Source organism: Amia ocellicauda, chromosome 8 (assembly GCF_036373705.1).
Source record: "Amia ocellicauda isolate fAmiCal2 chromosome 8, fAmiCal2.hap1, whole genome shotgun sequence".
Lineage (NCBI taxonomy): Eukaryota > Metazoa > Chordata > Actinopteri > Amiiformes > Amiidae > Amia > Amia ocellicauda.
The window spans coordinates 9705195-9724963 of NC_089857.1; the positions used below are offsets into that span (position 1 = coordinate 9705195).

A 19769-nucleotide genomic window follows, 5' to 3' on the forward strand; every position below is an offset into this window, starting at 1 on the left:
CATATGAAGAGAAACAAACCTTGAATATAAGTTCAGTTGTTTAAACATTTGACAAACTATGGTGAGGGGGTAAGAAAACACACAAATCCAGCAGCTCCTGTATTTCAATACACCAGAACCCAATATTATTGGCGAGTCGGGTAGTCCATCATCACAGTTCGAGGGCAGGCATCATTTCAGTAATTTCATCCCGTTGCATTCACATCCGTGCCTTGAATGAGATTGAATGTGATCTTTGTTCTCAAGTATGTTCCCAAGTTTTACACTTTCGTGCTTTGCATGAATGGGAATGGAACCGTGTGTGTTGAATGAGGCTCCTTGTGAGCACTGAACTTTGTCCGGTGGAGTTCCTTTTTGTGTTGCTGTAATTGTGTCATTTCTCGATGAGAAAGATTAGGCAACATTTAGTCACTTCTAGCCATGATGCTCAATTTATTTACGAATGTACCCTAGTTACTAGGGACCGTTTACGTTGGAGAACAAGATCTATTGTATGCCTGTGTATTTGGGGAAGTCAAATCTGAAATAATGATGAAATTGCGTGTATCCAAAGTTAAAACTCGTGATTTGTCGCCCTCTGGTGTGTAAAAGATGCAAAAGCTTACAGCACCTGGTATTCCCAGGCGGTCTCCCATCCAAGTACTGACCAGGCCCGAGCCTGCTTAGCTTCCGAGATCGGACGAGATCGGGCGTATTCAGGCTAGTATGGCCGTAAGCCAGGGAGGCTGTCCCTGACGCTCTACTTAAAGGGAAGGCAATATCCGTTTCTGCCGCTCATACTTGCAAATGAACTGTCTCTCTACTCTAAAGTCCGGGACACACCAGCGCGCCGCAGACAGTCCCTGCTAACATGAAACGTTGTGGCAACGTTGTGCGTCAGCTGGGGTGCCAAACCAGACTGGAACTATATTTTACAAAACGAACACATTGTCTTGATAAAACAGCTGTAATTGAGTGCCTGACACGGCAGTCAAGCGCAATCTTGAGAAGGTGTGCATTTCAGTAAGGATTTCAATTGACATGCAGTATGAAACTGAAATGAGGTTGCATCACTATGATGCATAACATTGCATGTATTGTATTTTCAAGTGTGTACATTCATCCTGTTGTCATTTTGTTTTGAAAGCAGAAGAATCATTCAACAGGTTGCTGAGACAAATGTAAACCAGTAAAACATATGAAGAGAAACAAACCTTGAATATAAGTTCAGTTGTTTAAACATTTGACAAACTATGGTGAGGGGGTAAGAAAACACACAAATCCAGCAGCTCCTGTATTTCAATACACCAGAACCCAATATTATTGGCGAGTCGGGTAGTCCATCATCACAGTTCGAGGGCAGGCATCATTTCAGTAATTTCATCCCGTTGCATTCACATCCGTGCCTTGAATGAGATTGAATGTGATCTTTGCTCTCAAGTATGTTCCCAAGTTTTACACTTTCGTGCTTTGCATGAATGGGAATGGAACCGTGTGTGTTGAATGAGGCTCCTTGTGAGCACTGAACTTTGTCCGGTGGAGTTCCTTTTTGTGTTGCTGTAATTGTGTCATTTCTCGATGAGAAAGATTAGGCAACATTTAGTCACTTCTAGCCATGATGCTCAATTTATTTATGAATGTACCCTAGTTACTAGGGACCGTTTACGTTGGAGAACAAGATCTATTGTATGCCTGTGTATTTGGGGAAGTCAAATCTGAAATAATGATGAAATTGCGTGTATCCAAAGTTAAAACTCGTGATTTGTCGCCCTCTGGTGTGTAAAAGATGCAAAAGCTTGCAGCACCTGGTATTCCCAGGCGGTCTCCCATCCAAGTACTGACCAGGCCCGAGCCTGCTTAGCTTCCGAGATCGGACGAGATCGGGCGTATTCAGGCTAGTATGGCCGTAAGCCAGGGAGGCTGTCCCTGACGCTCTACTTAAAGGGAAGGCAATATCCGTTTCTGCCGTTCATACTTACAGTTGAACTGTCTCTCTACTCTAAAGCCCGGGACACACTAGCGCGCCGCAGACAGTCCCTGCTAACACGCCACGTTGTGGCAACATTGTGGCAACGTTGTGCGTTAGCTGGGGTGCCACACCAGACCGGAAATATATATTACAAAACGAACACATTCTCTTGATAAAACAGCTGTAATTGAGTGCCTGACACGGCAGTCAAGCGCAATCTTGAGAAGGTGTGCATTTCAGTAAGGATTTCAATTGACATGCAGTATGAAACTGAAAGGAGGTTGCATCACTATGATGCATAACATTGCATGTATTGTATTTTCAAGTGTGTGCATTCATCCTGTTGTCATTTTGTTTTGAAAGCAGAAGAATCATTCAACAGGTTGCTGAGACAAATGTAAACCAGTAAAACATATGAAGAGAAACAAACCTTGAATATAAGTTCAGTTGTTTAAACATTTGACAAACTATGGTGAGGGGGTAAGAAAACACACAAATCCAGCAGCTCCTGTATTTCAATACACCAGAACCCAATATTATTGGCGAGTCGGGTAGTCCATCATCACAGTTCGAGGGCAGGCATCATTTCAGTAATTTCATCCCGTTGCATTCACATCCGTGCCTTGAATGAGATTGAATGTGATCTTTGCTCTCAAGTATTTTCCCAAGTTTTACACTTTCGTGCTTTGCATGAATGGGAATGGAACCGTGTGTGTTGAATGAGGCTCCTTGTGAGCACTGAACTTTGTCCGGTGGAGTTCCTTTTTGTGTTGCTGTAATTGTGTCATTTCTCGATGAGAAAGATTAGGCAACATTTAGTCACTTCTAGCCATGATGCTCAATTTATTTACGAATGTACCCTAGTTACTAGGGACCGTTTACGTTGGAGAACAAGATCTATTGTATGCCTGTGTATTTGGGGAAGTCAAATCTGAAATAATGATGAAATTGCGTGTATCCAAAGTTAAAACTCGTGATTTGTCGCCCTCTGGTGTGTAAAAGATGCAAAAGCTTACAGCACCTGGTTTTCCCAGGTGGTCTCCCATCCAAGTACTGACCAGGCCCAAGCCTGCTTAGCTTCCGAGATCGGACGAGATCGGGCGTATTCAGGCTAGTATGGCCGTAAGAAAGGGAGGCTGTCCCTGACGCTCTACTTAAAGGGAAGGCAATATCCGTTTCTGCCGCTCATACTTGCAGTTGAACTGTCTCTCTACTCTAAAGTCCGGGACACACCAGCGCGCCGCAGACAGTCCCTGCTAACACGAAACGTTGTGGCAACGTTGTGCGTTAGCTGGGGTGCCACACCAGACCGGAACTATATATTACAAAACGAACACATTGTCTTGATAAAACAGCTGTAATTGAGTGCCTGACACGCCAGTCAAGCGCAATCTTGAGAAGGTGTGCATTTCAGTAAGGATTTCAATTGACATGCAGTATGAAACTGAATGGAGGTTGCATCACTATGATGCATAACATTGCATGTATTGTATTTTCAAGTGTGTGCATTCATCCTGTTGTCATTTTGTTTTGAAAGCAGAAGAATCATTCAACAGGTTGCTGAGACAAATGTAAACCAGTAAAACATATGAAGAGAAACAAACCTTGAATATAAGTTCAGTTGTTTAAACATTTGACAAACTATGGTGAGGGGGTAAGAAAACACACAAATCCAGCAGCTCCTGTATTTCAATACACCAGAACCCAATATTATTGGCGAGTCGGGTAGTCCATCATCACAGTTCGAGGGCAGGCATCATTTCAGTAATTTCATCCCGTTGCATTCACATCCGTGCCTTGAATGAGATTGAATGTGATCTTTGCTCTCAAGTATGTTCCCAAGTTTTACACTTTCGTGCTTTGCATGAATGGGAATGGAACCGTGTGTGTTGAATGAGGCTCCTTGTGAGCACTGAACTTTGTCCGGTGGAGTTCCTTTTTGTGTTGCTGTAATTGTGTCATTTCTCGATGAGAAAGATTAGGCAACATTTAGTCACTTCTAGCCATGATGCTCAATTTATTTACGAATGTACCCTAGTTACTAGGGACCGTTTACGTTGGAGAACAAGATCTATTGTATGCCTGTGTATTTGGGGAAGTCAAATCTGAAATAATGATGAAATTGCGTGTATCCAAAGTTAAAACTCGTGATTTGTCGCCCTCTGGTGTGTAAAAGATGCAAAAGCATACAGCACCTGGTATTCCCAGGCGGTCTCCCATCCAAGTACTGACCAGGCCCGAGCCTGCTTAGCTTCCGAGATCGTACGAGATCGGGCGTATTCAGGCTAGTATGGCCGTAAGCCAGGGAGGCTGTCCCTGACGCTCTACTTAAAGGGAAGGCAATATCCGTTTCTGCCGCTCATACTTGCAGTTGAACTGTCTCTCTACTCTAAAGTCCGGGACACACCAGCGCGCCGCAGACAGTCCCTGCTAACACGAAACGTTGTGGCAACGTTGTGCGTTAGCTGGGGTGCCACACCAGACCGGAACTATATATTACAAAACGAACACATTGTCTTGATAAAACAGCTGTAATTGAGTGCCTGACACGCCAGTCAAGCGCAATCTTGAGAAGGTGTGCATTTCAGTAAGGATTTCAATTGACATGCAGTATGAAACTGAAAGGAGGTTGCATCACTATGATGCATAACATTGCATGTATTGTATTTTCAAGTGTGTGCATTCATCCTGTTGTCATTTTGTTTTGAAAGTAGAAGAATCATTTTTGCTGAGGTTGCTGAGACAAATGTAAACCAGTAAAACATATGAAGAGAAACAAACCTTGAATATAAGTTCAGTTGTTTAAACATTTGACAAACTATGGTGAGGGGGTAAGAAAACACACAAATCCAGCAGCTCCTGTATTTCAATACACCAGAACCCAATATTATTGGCGAGTCGGGTAGTCCATCATCACAGTTCGAGGGCAGGCATCATTTCAGTAATTTCATCCCGTTGCATTCACATCCGTGCCTTGAATGAGATTGAATGTGATCTTTGCTCTCAAGTATGTTCCCAAGTTTTACACTTTCGTGCTTTGCATGAATGGGAATGGAACCGTGTGTGTTGAATGAGGCTCCTTGTGAGCACTGAACTTTGTCCGGTGGAGTTCCTTTTTGTGTTGCTGTAATTGTGTCATTTCTCGATGAGAAAGATTAGGCAACATTTAGTCACTTCTAGCCATGATGCTCAATTTATTTATGAATGTACCCTAGTTACTAGGGACCGTTTACGTTGGAGAACAAGATCTATTGTATGCCTGTGTATTTGGGGAAGTCAAATCTGAAATAAGGATGAAATTGCGTGTATCCAAAGTTAAAACTCGTGATTTGTCGCCCTCTGGTGTGTAAAAGATGCAAAAGCTTGCAGCACCTGGTATTCCCAGGCGGTCTCCCATCCAAGTACTGACCAGGCCCGAGCCTGCTTAGCTTCCGAGATCGGACGAGATCGGGCGTATTCAGGCTAGTATGGCCGTAAGCCGGGGAGGCTGTCCCTGACCCTCTACTTAAAGGGAAGGCAATATCCGTTTCTGCCGCTCATACTTGCAATTGAACTGTCTCTCTACTCTAAAGTCCGGGACACACCAGCGCGCCGCAGACAGTCCCTGCTAACACGAAACGTTGTGGCAACGTTGTGCGTTAGCTGGGGTGCCACACCAGACCGGAACTATATATTACAAAACGAACACATTGTCTTGATAAAACAGCTGTAATTGAGTGCCTGACACGCCAGTCAAGCGCAATCTTGAGAAGGTGTGCATTTCAGTAAGGATTTCAATTGACATGCAGTATGAAACTGAAAGGAGGTTGCATCACTATGATGCATAACATTGCATGTATTGTATTTTCAAGTGTGTGCATTCATCCTGTTGTCATTTTGTTTTGAAAGCAGAAGAATCATTCAACAGGTTGCTGAGACAAATGTAAACCAGTAAAACATATGAAGAGAAACAAACCTTGAATATAAGTTCAGTTGTTTAAACATTTGACAAACTATGGTGAGGGGGTAAGAAAACACACAAATCCAGCAGCTCCTGTATTTCAATACACCAGAACCCAATATTATTGGCGAGTCGGGTAGTCCATCATCACAGTTCGAGGGCAGGCATCATTTCAGTAATTTCATCCCGTTGCATTCACATCCGTGCCTTGAATGAGATTGAATGTGATCTTTGCTCTCAAGTATGTTCCCAAGTTTTACACTTTCGTGCTTTGCATGAATGGGAATGGAACCGTGTGTGTTGAATGAAGCTCCTTGTGAGCACTGAACTTTGTCCGGTGGAGTTCCTTTTTGTATTGCTGTAATTGTGTCATTTCTCGATGAGAAAGATTAGGCAACATTTAGTCACTTCTAGCCATGATGCTCAATTTATTTACGAATGTACCCTAGTTACTAGGGACCGTTTACGTTGGAGAACAAGATCTATTGTATGCCTGTGTATTTGGGGAAGTCAAATCTGAAATAATGATGAAATTGCGTGTATCCAAAGTTAAAACTCGTGATTTGTCGCCCTCTGGTGTGTAAAAGATGCAAAAGCTTACAGCACCTGGTATTCCCAGGCGGTCTCCCATCCAAGTACTGACCAGGCACGAGCCTGCTTAGCTTCCGAGATCGGACGAGATCGGGCGTATTCAGGCTAGTATGGCCGTAAGCCAGGGAGGCTGTCCCTGACGCTCTACTTAAAGGGAAGGCAATATCCGTTTCTGCCGTTCATACTTACAGTTGAACTGTCTCTCTACTCTAAAGCCCGGGACACACCAGCGCGCCGCAGACAGTCCCTGCTAACACGCCACGTTGTGGCAACATTGTGGCAACGTTGTGCGTTAGCTGGGGTGCCACACCAGACCGGAACTATATATTACAAAACGAACACATTCTCTTGATAAAACAGCTGTAATTGAGTGCCTGACACGCCAGTCAAGCGCAATCTTGAGAAGGTGTGCATTTCAGTAAGGATTTCAATTGACATGCAGTATGAAACTGAAAGGAGGTTGCATCACTATGATGCATAACATTGCATGTATTGTATTTTCAAGTGTGTGCATTCATCCTGTTGTCATTTTGTTTTGAAAGCAGAAGAATCATTCAACAGGTTGCTGAGACAAATGTAAACCAGTAAAACATATGAAGAGAAACAAACCTTGAATATAAGTTCAGTTGTTTAAACATTTGACAAACTATGGTGAGGGGGTAAGAAAACACACAAATCCAGCAGCTCCTGTATTTCAATACACCAGAACCCAATATTATTGGCGAGTCGGGTAGTCCGTCATCACAGTTCGAGGGCAGGCATCATTTCAGTAATTTCATCCCGTTGCATTCTCATCCGTGCCTTGAATGAGATTGAATGTGATCATTGCTCTCAAGTATGTTCCCAAGTTTTACACTTTCGTGCTTTGCATGAATGGGAATGGAACCGTGTGTGTTGAATGAGGCTCCTTGTGAGCACTGAACTTTGTCCGGTGGAGTTCCTTTTTGTGTTGCTGTAATTGTGTCATTTCTCGATGAGAAAGATTAGGCAACATTTAGTCACTTCTAGCCATGATGCTCAATTTATTTACGAATGTACCCTAGTTACTAGGGACCGTTTACGTTGGAGAACAAGATCTATTGTATGCCTGTGTATTTGGGGAAGTCAAATCTGAAATAATGATGAAATTGCGTGTATCCAAAGTTAAAACTCGTGATTTGTCGCCCTCTGGTGTGTAAAAGATGCAAAAGCTTACAGCACCTGGTATTCCCAGGCGGTCTCCCATCTAAGTACTGACCAGGCCCGAGCCTGCTTAGCTTCCGAGATCGGACGAGATCGGGCGTATTCAGGCTAGTATGGCCGTAAGCCAGGGAGGCTGTCCCTGACGCTCTACTTAAAGGGAAGGCAATATTCATTTCCGCCGTTCATACTTACAGTTGAACTGTCTCTCTACTCTAAAGCCCGGGACACACCAGCGCGCCGCAGACAGTCCCTGCTAACACGCCACGTTGTGGCAACATTGTGGCAACGTTGTGCGTTAGCTGGGGTGCCACACCAGACCGGAACTATATATTACAAAACGAACACATTGTCTTGATAATACAGCTGTAATTGAGTGCCTGACACGCCAGTCAAGCGCAATCTTGAGAAGGTGTGCATTTCAGTAAGGATTTCAATTGACATGCAGTATGAAACTGAAAGGAGGTTGCATCACTATGATGCATAACATTGCATGTATTGTATTTTCAAGTGTGTGCATTCATCCTGTTGTCATTTTGTTTTGAAAGCAGAAGAATCATTCAACAGGTTGCTGAGACAAATGTAAACCAGTAAAACATATGAAGAGAAACAAACCTTGAATATAAGTTCAGTTGTTTAAACATTTGACAAACTATGGTGAGGGGGTAAGAAAACACACAAATCCAGCAGCTCCTGTATTTCAATACACCAGAACCCAATATTATTGGCGAGTCGGGTAGTCCATCATCACAGTTCGAGGGCAGGCATCATTTCAGTAATTTCATCCCGTTGCATTCACATCCGTGCCTTGAATGAGATTGAATGTGATCTTTGCTCTCAAGTATGTTCCCAAGTTTTACACTTTCGTGCTTTGCATGAATGGGAATGGAACCGTGTGTGTTGAATGAGGCTCCTTGTGAGCACTGAACTTTGTCCGGTGGAGTTCCTTTTTGTGTTGCTGTAATTGTGTCATTTCTCGATGAGAAAGATTAGGCAACATATAGTCACTTCTAGCCATGATGCTCAATTTATTTACGAATGTACCCTAGTTACTAGGGACCGTTTACGTTGGAGAACAAGATCTATTGTATGCCTGTGTATTTGGGGAAGTCAAATCTGAAATAATGATGAAATTGCGTGTATCCAAAGTTAAAACTCGTGATTTGTCGCCCTCTGGTGTGTAAAAGATGCAAAAGCTTACAGCACCTGGTATTCCCAGGCGGTCTCCCATGCAAGTACTGACCAGGCCCGAGCCTGCTTAGCTTCCGAGATCGGACGAGATCGGGCGTATTCAGACTAGTATGGCCGTAAGCCAGGAATGCTGTCCCTGACGCTCTACTTAAAGGGAAGGCAATATCCGTTTCTGCCGTTCATACTTACAGTTGAACTGTCTCTCTACTCTAAAGCCCGGGACACACCAGCGCGCCGCAGACAGTCCCTGCTAACACGCCACGTTGTGGCAACATTGTGGCAACGTTGTGCGTTAGCTGGGGTGCCACACCAGACCGGAACTATATTTTACAAAACGAACACATTGTCTTGATAATACAGCTGTAATTGAGTGCCTGACATGCCAGTCAAGCGCAATCTTGAGAAGGTGTGCATTTCAGTAAGGATTTCAATTGACATGCAGTATGAAACTGAAAGGAGGTTGCATCACTATGATGCATAACATTGCATGTATTGTATTTTCAAGTGTGTGCATTCATCCTGTTGTCATTTTGTTTTGAAAGCAGAAGAATCATTCAACAGGTTGCTGAGACAAATGTAAACCAGTAAAACATATGAAGAGAAACAAACCTTGAATATAAGTTCAGTTGTTTAAACATTTGACAAACTATGGTGAGGGGGTAAGAAAACACACAAATCCAGCAGCTCCTGTATTTCAATACACCAGAACCCAATATTATTGGCGAGTCGGGTAGTCCATCATCACAGTTCGAGGGCAGGCATCTTTTCAGTAATTTCATCCCGTTGCATTCACATCCGTGCCTTGAATGAGATTGAATGTGATCTTTGCTCTCAAGTATGTTCCCAAGTTTTACACTTTCGTGCTTTGCATGAATGGGAATGGAACCGTGTGTGTTGAATGAGGCTCCTTGTGAGCACTGATCTTTGTCCGGTGGAGTTCCTTTTTGTGTTGCTGTAATTGTGTCATTTCTCGATGAGAAAGATTAGGCAACATTTAGTCACTTCTAGCCATGATGCTCAATTTATTTACGAATGTACCCTAGTTACTAGGGACCGTTTACGTTGGAGAACAAGATCTATTGTATGCCTGTGTATTTGGGGAAGTCAAATCTGAAATAATGATGAAATTGCGTGTATCCAAAGTTAAAACTCGTGATTTATCGCGCTCTGGTGTGTAAAAGATGCAAAAGCTTACAGCACCTGGTATTCCCAGGCGGTCTCCCATCCAAGTACTGACCAGGCCCGAGCCTGCTTAGCTTCCGAGATCGGACGAGATCGGGCGTATTCAGGCTAGTATGGCCGTAAGCCAGAGAGGCTGTCCCTGACGCTCTACTTAAAGGGATGGCAATATCCGTTTCTGCCGTTCATACTTACAGTTGAACTGTCTCTCTACTCTAAAGCCCGGGACACACCAGCGCGCCGCAGACAGTCCCTGCTAATATGCCACGTTGTGGCAACGTTGTGCGTTAGCTGGGGTGCCACACCAGACCGGAACTATATTTTACAAAACGAACACATTTGTCTTGATAAAACAGCTGTAATTGAGTGCCTGACACGCCAGTCAAGCGCAATCTTGAGAAGGTGTGCATTTCAGTAAGGATTTCAATTGACATGCAGTATGAAACTGAAAGGAGGTTGCATCACTATGATGCATAACATTGCATGTATTGTATTTTCAAGTGTGTGCATTCATCCTGTTGTCATTTTGTTTTGAAAGCAGAAGAATCATTCAACAGGTTGCTGAGACAAATGTAAACCAGTAAAACATATGAAGAGAAACAAACCTTGAATATAAGTTCAGTTGTTTAAACATTTGGCAAACTATGGTGAGGGGGTAAGAAAACACACAAATCCAGCAGCTCCTGTATTTCAATACACCAGAACCCAATATTATTGGCGAGTCGGGTAGTCCATCATCACAGTTCGAGGGCAGGCATCATTTCAGTAATTTCATCCCGTTGCATTCACATCCGTGCCTTGAATGAGATTGAATGTGATCTTTGCTCTCAAGTATGTTCCCAAGTTTTACACTTTCGTGCTTTGCATGAATGGGAATGGAACCGTGTGTGTTGAATGAGGCTCCTTGTGAGCACTGAACTTTGTCCGGTGGAGTTCCTTTTTGTGTTGCTGTAATTGTGTCATTTCTCGATGAGAAAGATTAGGCAACATTTAGTCACTTCTAGCCATGATGCTCAATTTATTTACGAATGTACCCTAGTTACTAGGGACCGTTTACGTTGGAGAACAAGATCTATTGTATGCCTGTGTATTTGGGGAAGTCAAATCTGAAATAATGATGAAATTGCGTGTATCCAAAGTTAAAACTCGTGATTTGTCGCCCTCTGGTGTGTAAAAGATGCAAAAGCTTACAGCACCTGGTATTCCCAGGCGGTCTCCCATCCAAGTACTGACCAGGCCCGAGCCTGCTTAGCTTCCGAGATCGGACGAGATCGGGCGTATTCAGGCTAGTATGGCCGTAAGCCATGGAGGCTGTCCCTGACGCTCTACTTAAAGGGAAGGCAATATCCATTTCCGCCGTTCATACTTACAGTTGAACTGTCTCTCTACTCTAAAGCCCGGGACACACCAGCGCGCCGCAGACAGTCCCTGCTAATATGCCACGTTGTGGCAACGTTGTGCGTTAGCTGGGGTGCCACACCAGACCGGAACTATATTTTACAAAACGAACACATTTGTCTTGATAAAACAGCTGTAATTGAGTGCCTGACACGCCAGTCAAGCGCAATCTTGAGAAGGTGTGCATTTCAGTAAGGATTTCAATTGACATGCAGTATGAAACTGAAAGGAGGTTGCATCACTATGATGCATAACATTGCATGTATTGTATTTTCAAGTGTGTGCATTCATCCTGTTGTCATTTTGTTTTGAAAGCAGAAGAATCATTCAACAGGTTGCTGAGACAAATGTAAACCAGTAAAACATATGAAGAGAAACAAACCTTGAATATAAGTTCAGTTGTTTAAACATTTGACAAACTATGGTGAGGGGGTAAGAAAACACACAAATCCAGCAGCTCCTGTATTTCAATACACCAGAACCCAATATTATTGGCGAGTCGGGTAGTCCATCATCACAGTTCGAGGGCAGGCATCATTTCAGTAATTTCATCCCGTTGCATTCACATCCGTGCCTTGAATGAGATTGAATGTGATCTTTGCTCTCAAGTATGTTCCCAAGTTTTACACTTTCGTGCTTTGCATGAATGGGAATGGAACCGTGTGTGTTGAATGAGGCTCCTTGTGAGCACTGAACTTTGTCCGGTGGAGTTCCTTTTTGTGTTGCTGTAATTGTGTCATTTCTCGATGAGAAAGATTAGGCAACATTTAGTCACTTCTAGCCATGATGCTCAATTTATTTACGAATGTACCCTAGTTACTAGGGACCGTTTACGTTGGAGAACAAGATCTATTGTATGCCTGTGTATTTGGGGAAGTCAAATCTGAAATAATGATGAAATTGCGTGTATCCAAAGTTAAAACTCGTGATTTGTCGCCCTCTGGTGTGTAAAAGATGCAAAAGCTTACAGCACCTGGTATTCCCAGGCGGTCTCCCATCCAAGTACTGACCAGGCCCGAGCCTGCTTAGCTTCCGAGATCGGACGAGATCGGGCGTATTCAGGCTAGTATGGCCGTAAGCCATGGAGGCTGTCCCTGACGCTCTACTTAAAGGGAAGGCAATATCCATTTCCGCCGTTCATACTTACAGTTGAACTGTCTCTCTACTCTAAAGCCCGGGACACACCAGCGCGCCGCAGACAGTCCCTGCTAATATGCCACGTTGTGGCAACGTTGTGCGTTAGCTGGGGTGCCACACCAGACCGGAACTATATTTTACAAAACGAACACATTTGTCTTGATAAAACAGCTGTAATTGAGTGCCTGACACGCCAGTCAAGCGCAATCTTGAGAAGGTGTGCATTTCAGTAAGGATTTCAATTGACATGCAGTATGAAACTGAAAGGAGGTTGCATCACTATGATGCATAACATTGCATGTATTGTATTTTCAAGTGTGTGCATTCATCCTGTTGTCATTTTGTTTTGAAAGCAGAAGAATCATTCAACAGGTTGCTGAGACAAATGTAAACCAGTAAAACATATGAAGAGAAACAAACCTTGAATATAAGTTCAGTTGTTTAAACATTTGACAAACTATGGTGAGGGGGTAAGAAAACACACAAATCCAGCAGCTCCTGTATTTCAATACACCAGAACCCAATATTATTGGCGAGTCGGGTAGTCCATCATCACAGTTCGAGGGCAGGCATCATTTCAGTAATTTCATCCCGTTGCATTCACATCCGTGCCTTGAATGAGATTGAATGTGATCTTTGCTCTCAAGTATGTTCCCAAGTTTTACACTTTCGTGCTTTGCATGAATGGGAATGGAACCGTGTGTGTTGAATGAGGCTCCTTGTGAGCACTGAACTTTGTCCGGTGGAGTTCCTTTTTGTGTTGCTGTAATTGTGTCATTTCTCGATGAGAAAGATTAGGCAACATTTAGTCACTTCTAGCCATGATGCTCAATTTATTTATGAATGTACCCTAGTTACTAGGGACCGTTTACGTTGGAGAACAAGATCTATTGTATGCCTGTGTATTTGGGGAAGTCAAATCTGAAATAATGATGAAATTGCGTGTATCCAAAGTTAAAACTCGTGATTTGTCGCCCTCTGGTGTGTAAAAGATGCAAAAGCTTACAGCACCTGGTATTCCCAGGCAGTCTCCCATCCAAGTACTGACCAGGCCCGAGCCTGCTTAGCTTCCGAGATCGGACGAGATCGGGCGTATTCAGGCTAGTATGGCCGTAAGCCAGGGATGCTGTCCCTGACGCTCTACTTAAAGGGAAGGCAATATCCGTTTCTGCCATTCATACTTACAGTTGAACTGTCTCTCTACTCTAAAGCCCGGGACACACCAGCGCGCCGCAGACAGTCCCTGCTAACACGCCACGTTGTGGCAACATTGTGGCAACGTTGTGCGTTAGCTGGGGTGCCACACCAGACCGGAACTATATATTACAAAACGAACACATTCTCTTGATAAAACAGCTGTAATTGAGTGCCTGACACGCCAGTCAAGCGCAATCTTGAGAAGGTGTGCATTTCAGTAAGGATTTCAATTGACATGCAGTATGAAACTGAAAGGAGGTTGCATCACTATGATGCATAACATTGCATGTATTGTATTTTCAAGTGTGTGCATTCATCCTGTTGTCATTTTGTTTTGAAAGCAGAAGAATCATTCAACAGGTTGCTGAGACAAATGTAAACCAGTAAAACATATGAAGAGAAACAAACCTTGAATATAAGTTCAGTTGTTTAAACATTTGACAAACTATGGTGAGGGGGTAAGAAAACACACAAATCCAGCAGCTCCTGTATTTCAATACACCAGAACCCAATATTATTGGCGAGTCGGGTAGTCCATCATCACAGTTCGAGGGCAGGCATCATTTCAGTAATTTCATCCCGTTGCATTCACATCCGTGCCTTGAATGAGATTGAATGTGATCTTTGCTCTCAAGTATTGTCCCAAGTTTTACACTTTCGTGCTTTGCATGAATGGGAATGGAACCGTGTGTGTTGAATGAGGCTCCTTGTGAGCACTGAACTTTGTCCGGTGGAGTTCCTTTTTGTGTTGCTGTAATTGTGTCATTTCTCGATGAGAAAGATTAGGCAACATTTAGTCACTTCTAGCCATGATGCTCAATTTATTTACGAATGTACACTAGTTACTAGGGACCGTTTACGTTGGAGAACAAGATCTATTGTATGCCTGTGTATTTGGGGAAGTCAAATCTGAAATAATGATGAAATTGCGTGTATCCAAAGTTAAAACTCGTGATTTGTCGCCCTCTGGTGTGTAAAAGATGCAAAAGCTTACAGCACCTGGTATTCCCAGGCGGTCTCCCATCCAAGTACTGACCAGGCCCGAGCCTGCTTAGCTTCCGAGATCGGATGAGATCGGGCGTATTCAGGCTAGTATGGCCGTAAGCCAGGGAGGCTGTCCCTGACGCTCTACTTAAAGGGAAGGCAATATCCGTTTCTGCCGCTCATACTTGCAATTGAACTGTCTCTCTACTCTAAAGTCCGGGACACACCAGCGCGCCGCAGACAGTCCCTGCTAACACGAAACGTTGTGGCAACGTTGTGCGTTAGCTGGGGTGCCACACCAGACCGGAACTATATATTACAAAACGAACACATTGTCTTGATAAAACAGCTGTAATTGAGTGCCTGACACGCCAGTCAAGCGCAATCTTGAGAAGGTGTGCATTTCAGTAAGGATTTCAATTGACATGCAGTATGAAACTGAAAGGAGGTTGCATCACTATGATGCATAACATTGCATGTATTGTATTTTCAAGTGTGTGCATTCATCCTGTTGTCATTTTGTTTTGAAAGCAGAAGAATCATTCAACAGGTTGCTGAGACAAATGTAAACCAGTAAAACATATGAAGAGAAACAAACCTTGAATATAAGTTCAGTTGTTTAAACATTTGACAAACTATGGTGAGGGGGTAAGAAAACACACAAATCCAGCAGCTCCTGTATTTCAATACACCAGAACCCAATATTATTGGCGAGTCGGGTAGTCCATCATCACAGTTCGAGGGCAGGCATCATTTCAGTAATTTCATCCCGTTGCATTCACATCCGTGCCTTGAATGAGATTGAATGTGATCTTTGCTCTCAAGTATGTTCCCAAGTTTTACACTTTCGTGCTTTGCATGAATGGGAATGGAACCGTGTGTGTTGAATGAGGCTCCTTGTGAGCACTGAACTTTGTCCGGTGGAGTTCCTTTTTGTGTTGCTGTAATTGTGTCATTTCTCGATGAGAAAGATTAGGCAACATTTAGTCACTTCTAGCCATGATGCTCAATTTATTTACGAATGTACCCTAGTTACTAGGGACCGTTTACGTTGGAGAACAAGATCTATTGTATGCCTGTGTATTTGGGGAAGTCAAGTCTGAAATAATGATGAAATTGCGTGTATCCAAAGTTAAAACTCGTGATTTGTCGCCCTCTGGTGTGTAAAAGATGCAAAAGCTTACAGCACCTGGTATTCCCAGGCAGTCTCCCATGCAAGTACTGACCAGGCCCGAGCCTGCTTAGCTTCCGAGATCGGACGAGATCGGGCGTATTCAGGCTAGTATGGCCGTAAGCCAGGAATGCTGTCCCTGACGCTCTACTTAAAGGGAAGGCAATATCCGTTTCTGCCGTTCATACTTACAGTTGAACTGTCTCTCTACTCTAAAGCCCGGGACACACCAGCGCGCCGCAGACAGTCCCTGCTAACACGCCACGTTGTGGCAACATTGTGGCAACGTTGTGCGTTAGCTGGGGTGCCACACCAGACCGGAACTATATTTTACAAAACGAACACATTGTCTTGATAATACAGCTGTAATTGAGTGCCTGACACGCCAGTCAAGCGCAATCTTGAGAAGGTGTGCATTTCAGTAAGGATTTCAATTGACATGCAGTATGAAACTGAAAGGAGGTTGCATCACTATGATGCATAACATTGCATGTATTGTATTTTCAAGTGTGTGCATTCATCCTGTTGTCATTTTGTTTTGAAAGCAGAAGAATCATTCAACAGGTTGCTGAGACAAATGTAAACCAGTAAAACATATGAAGAGAAACAAACCTTGAATATAAGTTCAGTTGTTTAAACATTTGACAAACTATGGTGAGGGGGTAAGAAAACACACAAATCCAGCAGCTCCTGTATTTCAATACACCAGAACCCAATATTATTGGCGAGTCGGGTAGTCCATCATCACAGTTCGAGGGCAGGCATCATTTCAGTAATTTCATCCCGTTGCATTCACATCCGTGCCTTGAATGAGATTGAATGTGATCTTTGCTCTCAAGTATGTTCCCAAGTTTTACACTTTCGTGCTTTGCATGAATGGGAATGGAACCGTGTGTGTTGAATGAGGCTCCTTGTGAGCACTGAACTTTGTCCGGTGGAGTTCCTTTTTGTGTTGCTGTAATTGTGTCATTTCTCGATGAGAAAGATTAGGCAACATTTAGTCACTTCTAGCCATGATGCTCAATTTATTTACAAATGTACACTAGTTACTAGGGACCGTTTACGTTGGAGAACAAAATCTATTGTATGCCTGTGTATTTGGGGAAGTCAAATCTGAAATAATGATGAAATTGCGTGTATCCAAAGTTAAAACTTGTGATTTGTCGCCCTTTGGTGTGTAAAAGATGCAAAAGCTTACAGCACCTGGTATTCCCAGGCGGTCTCCCATCCAAGTACTGACAAGGCCCGAGCCTGCTTAGCTTCCGAGATCGGACGAGATCGGGCGTATTCAGGCTAGTATGGCCATAAGCCAGGGAGGCTGTCCCTGACGCTCTACTTAAAGGGAAGGCAATATCCGTTTCTGCCATTCATACTTACAGTTGAACTGTCTCTCTACTCTAAAGCCCGGGACACACCAGCGCGCCGCAGACAGTCCCTGCTAACACGCCACGTTGTGGCAACATTGTGGCAACGTTGTGCGTTAGCTGGGGTGCCACACCAGACCGGAACTATATATTACAAAACGAACACATTGTCTTGATAAAACAGCTGTAATTGAGTGCCTGACACGCCAGTCAAGCGCAATCTTGAGAAGGTGTGCATTTCAGTAAGGATTTCAATTGACATGCAGTATGAAACTGAAAGGAGGTTGCATCACTATGATGCATAACATTGCATGTATTGTATTTTCAAGTGTGTGCATTCATCCTGTTGTCATTTTGTTTTGAAAGTAGAAGAATCATTTTTGCTGAGGTTGCTGAGACAAATGTAAACCAGTAAAACATATGAAGAGAAACAAACCTTGAATATAAGTTCAGTTGTTTAAACATTTGACAAACTATGGTGAGGGGGTAAGAAAACACACAAATCCAGCAGCTCCTGTATTTCAATACACCAGAACCCAATATTATTGGCGAGTCGGGTAGTCCATCATCACAGCTCGAGGGCAGGCATCATTTCAGTAATTTCATCCCGTTGCATTCACATCCGTGCCTTGAATGAGATTGAATGTGATCTTTGCTCTCAAGTATGTTCCCAAGTTTTACACTTTCGTGCTTTGCATGAATGGGAATGGAACCGTGTGTGTTGAATGAGGCTCCTTGTGAGCACTGAACTTTGTCCGGTGGAGTTCCTTTTTGTGTTGCTGTAATTGTGTCATTTCTCGATGAGAAAGATTAGGCAACATTTAGTCACTTCTAGCCATGATGCTCAATTTATTTATGAATGTACCCTAGTTACTAGGGACCGTTTACGTTGGAGAACAAGATCTATTGTATGCCTGTGTATTTGGGGAAGTCAAATCTGAAATAATGATGAAATTGCGTGTATCCAAAGTTAAAACTCGTGATTTGTCGCCCTCTGGTGTGTAAAAGATGCAAAAGCTTACAGCACCTGGTATTCCCAGGCGGTCTCCCATCCAAGTACTGACCAGGCCCGAGCCTGCTTAGCTTCCGAGATCGGACGAGATCGGGCGTATTCAGGCTAGTATGGCCGTAAGCCAGGGAGGCTGTCCCTGACGCTCTACTTAAAGGGAAGGCAATATCCGTTTCTGCCATTCATACTTACAGTTGAACTGTCTCTCTACTCTAAAGCCCGGGACACACCAGCGCGCCGCAGACAGTCCCTGCTAACACGCCACGTTGTGGCAACATTGTGGCAACGTTGTGCGTTAGCTGGGGTGCCACACCAGACCGGAACTATATATTACAAAACGAACACATTCTCTTGATAAAACAGCTGTAATTGAGTGCCTGACACGCCAGTCAAGCGCAATCTTGAGAAGGTGTGCATTTCAGTAAGGATTTCAATTGACATGCAGTATGAAACTGAAAGGAGGTTGCATCACTATGATGCATAACATTGCATGTATTGTATTTTCAAGTGTGTGCATTCATCCTGTTGTCATTTTGTTTTGAAAGCAGAAGAATCATTCAACAGCTTGCTGAGACAAATGTAAACCAGTAAAACATATGAAGAGAAACAAACCTTGAATATAAGTTCAGTTGTTTAAACATTTGACAAACTATGGTGAGGGGGTAAGAAAACACACAAATCCAGCAGCTCCTGTATTTCAATACACCAGAACCCAATATTATTGGCGAGTCGGGTAGTCCATCATCACAGTTCGAGGGCAGGCATCATTTCAGTAATTTCATCCCGTTGCATTCACATCCGTGCCTTGAATGAGATTGAATGTGATCTTTGCTCTCAAGTATTGTCCCAAGTTTTACACTTTCGTGCTTTGCATGAATGGGAATGGAACCGTGTGTGTTGAATGAGGCTCCTTGTGAGCACTGAACTTTGTCCGGTGGAGTTCCTTTTTGTGTTGCTGTAATTGTGTCATTTCTCGATGAGAAAGATTAGGCAACATTTAGTCACTTCTAGCCATGATGCTCAATTTATTTACGAATGTACACTAGTTACTAGGGACCGTTTACGTTGGAGAACAAGATCTATTGTATGCCTGTGTATTTGGGGAAGTCAAATCTGAAATAATGATGAAATTGCGTGTATCCAAAGTTAAAACTCGTGATTTGTCGCCCTCTGGTGTGTAAAAGATGCAAAAGCTTACAGCACCTGGTATTCCCAGGCGGTCTCCCATCCAAGTACTGACCAGGCCCGAGCCTGCTTAGCTTCCGAGATCGGACGAGATCGGGCGTATTCAGGCTAGTATGGCCGTAAGCCAGGGAGGCTGTCCCTGACGCTCTACTTAAAGGGAAGGCAATATCCGTTTCTGCCGCTCATACTTGCAATTGAACTGTCTCTCTACTCTAAAGTCCGGGACACACCAGCGCGCCGCAGACAGTCCCTGCTAACACGAAACGTTGTGGCAACGTTGTGCGTTAGCTGGGGTG

General features: G+C 43.6%; 17 non-coding genes across 17 annotated transcripts; all 17 read right to left on the reverse strand.

Annotated features, from left to right (window-relative positions):
• Positions 1–598: 598 nt before the first annotated feature.
• LOC136755665 (5S ribosomal RNA) lies at positions 599–717 on the reverse strand. Its single transcript, XR_010817780.1, has one exon. It is a non-coding gene; the product is annotated as a 5S ribosomal RNA (ribosomal RNA).
• Positions 718–1772: 1055 nt separating this feature from the next.
• LOC136756598 (5S ribosomal RNA) lies at positions 1773–1891 on the reverse strand. Its single transcript, XR_010818672.1, has one exon. It is a non-coding gene; the product is annotated as a 5S ribosomal RNA (ribosomal RNA).
• Positions 1892–2957: 1066 nt separating this feature from the next.
• On the reverse strand, positions 2958–3076 carry LOC136756008 (5S ribosomal RNA). Its single transcript, XR_010818115.1, has one exon. It is a non-coding gene; the product is annotated as a 5S ribosomal RNA (ribosomal RNA).
• A 1055-nt stretch (positions 3077–4131) lies between these two features.
• On the reverse strand, positions 4132–4250 carry LOC136756804 (5S ribosomal RNA). The gene has a single exon (XR_010818863.1). It is a non-coding gene; the product is annotated as a 5S ribosomal RNA (ribosomal RNA).
• A 1058-nt stretch (positions 4251–5308) lies between these two features.
• LOC136756599 (5S ribosomal RNA) lies at positions 5309–5427 on the reverse strand. Its single transcript, XR_010818673.1, has one exon. It is a non-coding gene; the product is annotated as a 5S ribosomal RNA (ribosomal RNA).
• A 1055-nt stretch (positions 5428–6482) lies between these two features.
• LOC136756938 (5S ribosomal RNA) lies at positions 6483–6601 on the reverse strand. Its single transcript, XR_010818989.1, has one exon. It is a non-coding gene; the product is annotated as a 5S ribosomal RNA (ribosomal RNA).
• A 1066-nt stretch (positions 6602–7667) lies between these two features.
• LOC136755938 (5S ribosomal RNA) lies at positions 7668–7786 on the reverse strand. The gene has a single exon (XR_010818045.1). It is a non-coding gene; the product is annotated as a 5S ribosomal RNA (ribosomal RNA).
• Positions 7787–8852: 1066 nt separating this feature from the next.
• Positions 8853–8971, reverse strand: LOC136756779 (5S ribosomal RNA). The gene has a single exon (XR_010818839.1). It is a non-coding gene; the product is annotated as a 5S ribosomal RNA (ribosomal RNA).
• Positions 8972–10037: 1066 nt separating this feature from the next.
• Positions 10038–10156, reverse strand: LOC136755667 (5S ribosomal RNA). Its single transcript, XR_010817782.1, has one exon. It is a non-coding gene; the product is annotated as a 5S ribosomal RNA (ribosomal RNA).
• Positions 10157–11212: 1056 nt separating this feature from the next.
• LOC136755668 (5S ribosomal RNA) lies at positions 11213–11331 on the reverse strand. Its single transcript, XR_010817783.1, has one exon. It is a non-coding gene; the product is annotated as a 5S ribosomal RNA (ribosomal RNA).
• A 1056-nt stretch (positions 11332–12387) lies between these two features.
• On the reverse strand, positions 12388–12506 carry LOC136755669 (5S ribosomal RNA). Its single transcript, XR_010817784.1, has one exon. It is a non-coding gene; the product is annotated as a 5S ribosomal RNA (ribosomal RNA).
• A 1056-nt stretch (positions 12507–13562) lies between these two features.
• LOC136756438 (5S ribosomal RNA) lies at positions 13563–13681 on the reverse strand. The gene has a single exon (XR_010818523.1). It is a non-coding gene; the product is annotated as a 5S ribosomal RNA (ribosomal RNA).
• Positions 13682–14747: 1066 nt separating this feature from the next.
• On the reverse strand, positions 14748–14866 carry LOC136758113 (5S ribosomal RNA). Its single transcript, XR_010819916.1, has one exon. It is a non-coding gene; the product is annotated as a 5S ribosomal RNA (ribosomal RNA).
• Positions 14867–15921: 1055 nt separating this feature from the next.
• On the reverse strand, positions 15922–16040 carry LOC136756977 (5S ribosomal RNA). The gene has a single exon (XR_010819026.1). It is a non-coding gene; the product is annotated as a 5S ribosomal RNA (ribosomal RNA).
• A 1066-nt stretch (positions 16041–17106) lies between these two features.
• Positions 17107–17225, reverse strand: LOC136757127 (5S ribosomal RNA). Its single transcript, XR_010819169.1, has one exon. It is a non-coding gene; the product is annotated as a 5S ribosomal RNA (ribosomal RNA).
• A 1069-nt stretch (positions 17226–18294) lies between these two features.
• LOC136755670 (5S ribosomal RNA) lies at positions 18295–18413 on the reverse strand. Its single transcript, XR_010817785.1, has one exon. It is a non-coding gene; the product is annotated as a 5S ribosomal RNA (ribosomal RNA).
• A 1066-nt stretch (positions 18414–19479) lies between these two features.
• On the reverse strand, positions 19480–19598 carry LOC136755671 (5S ribosomal RNA). Its single transcript, XR_010817786.1, has one exon. It is a non-coding gene; the product is annotated as a 5S ribosomal RNA (ribosomal RNA).
• Positions 19599–19769: the final 171 nt, after the last annotated feature.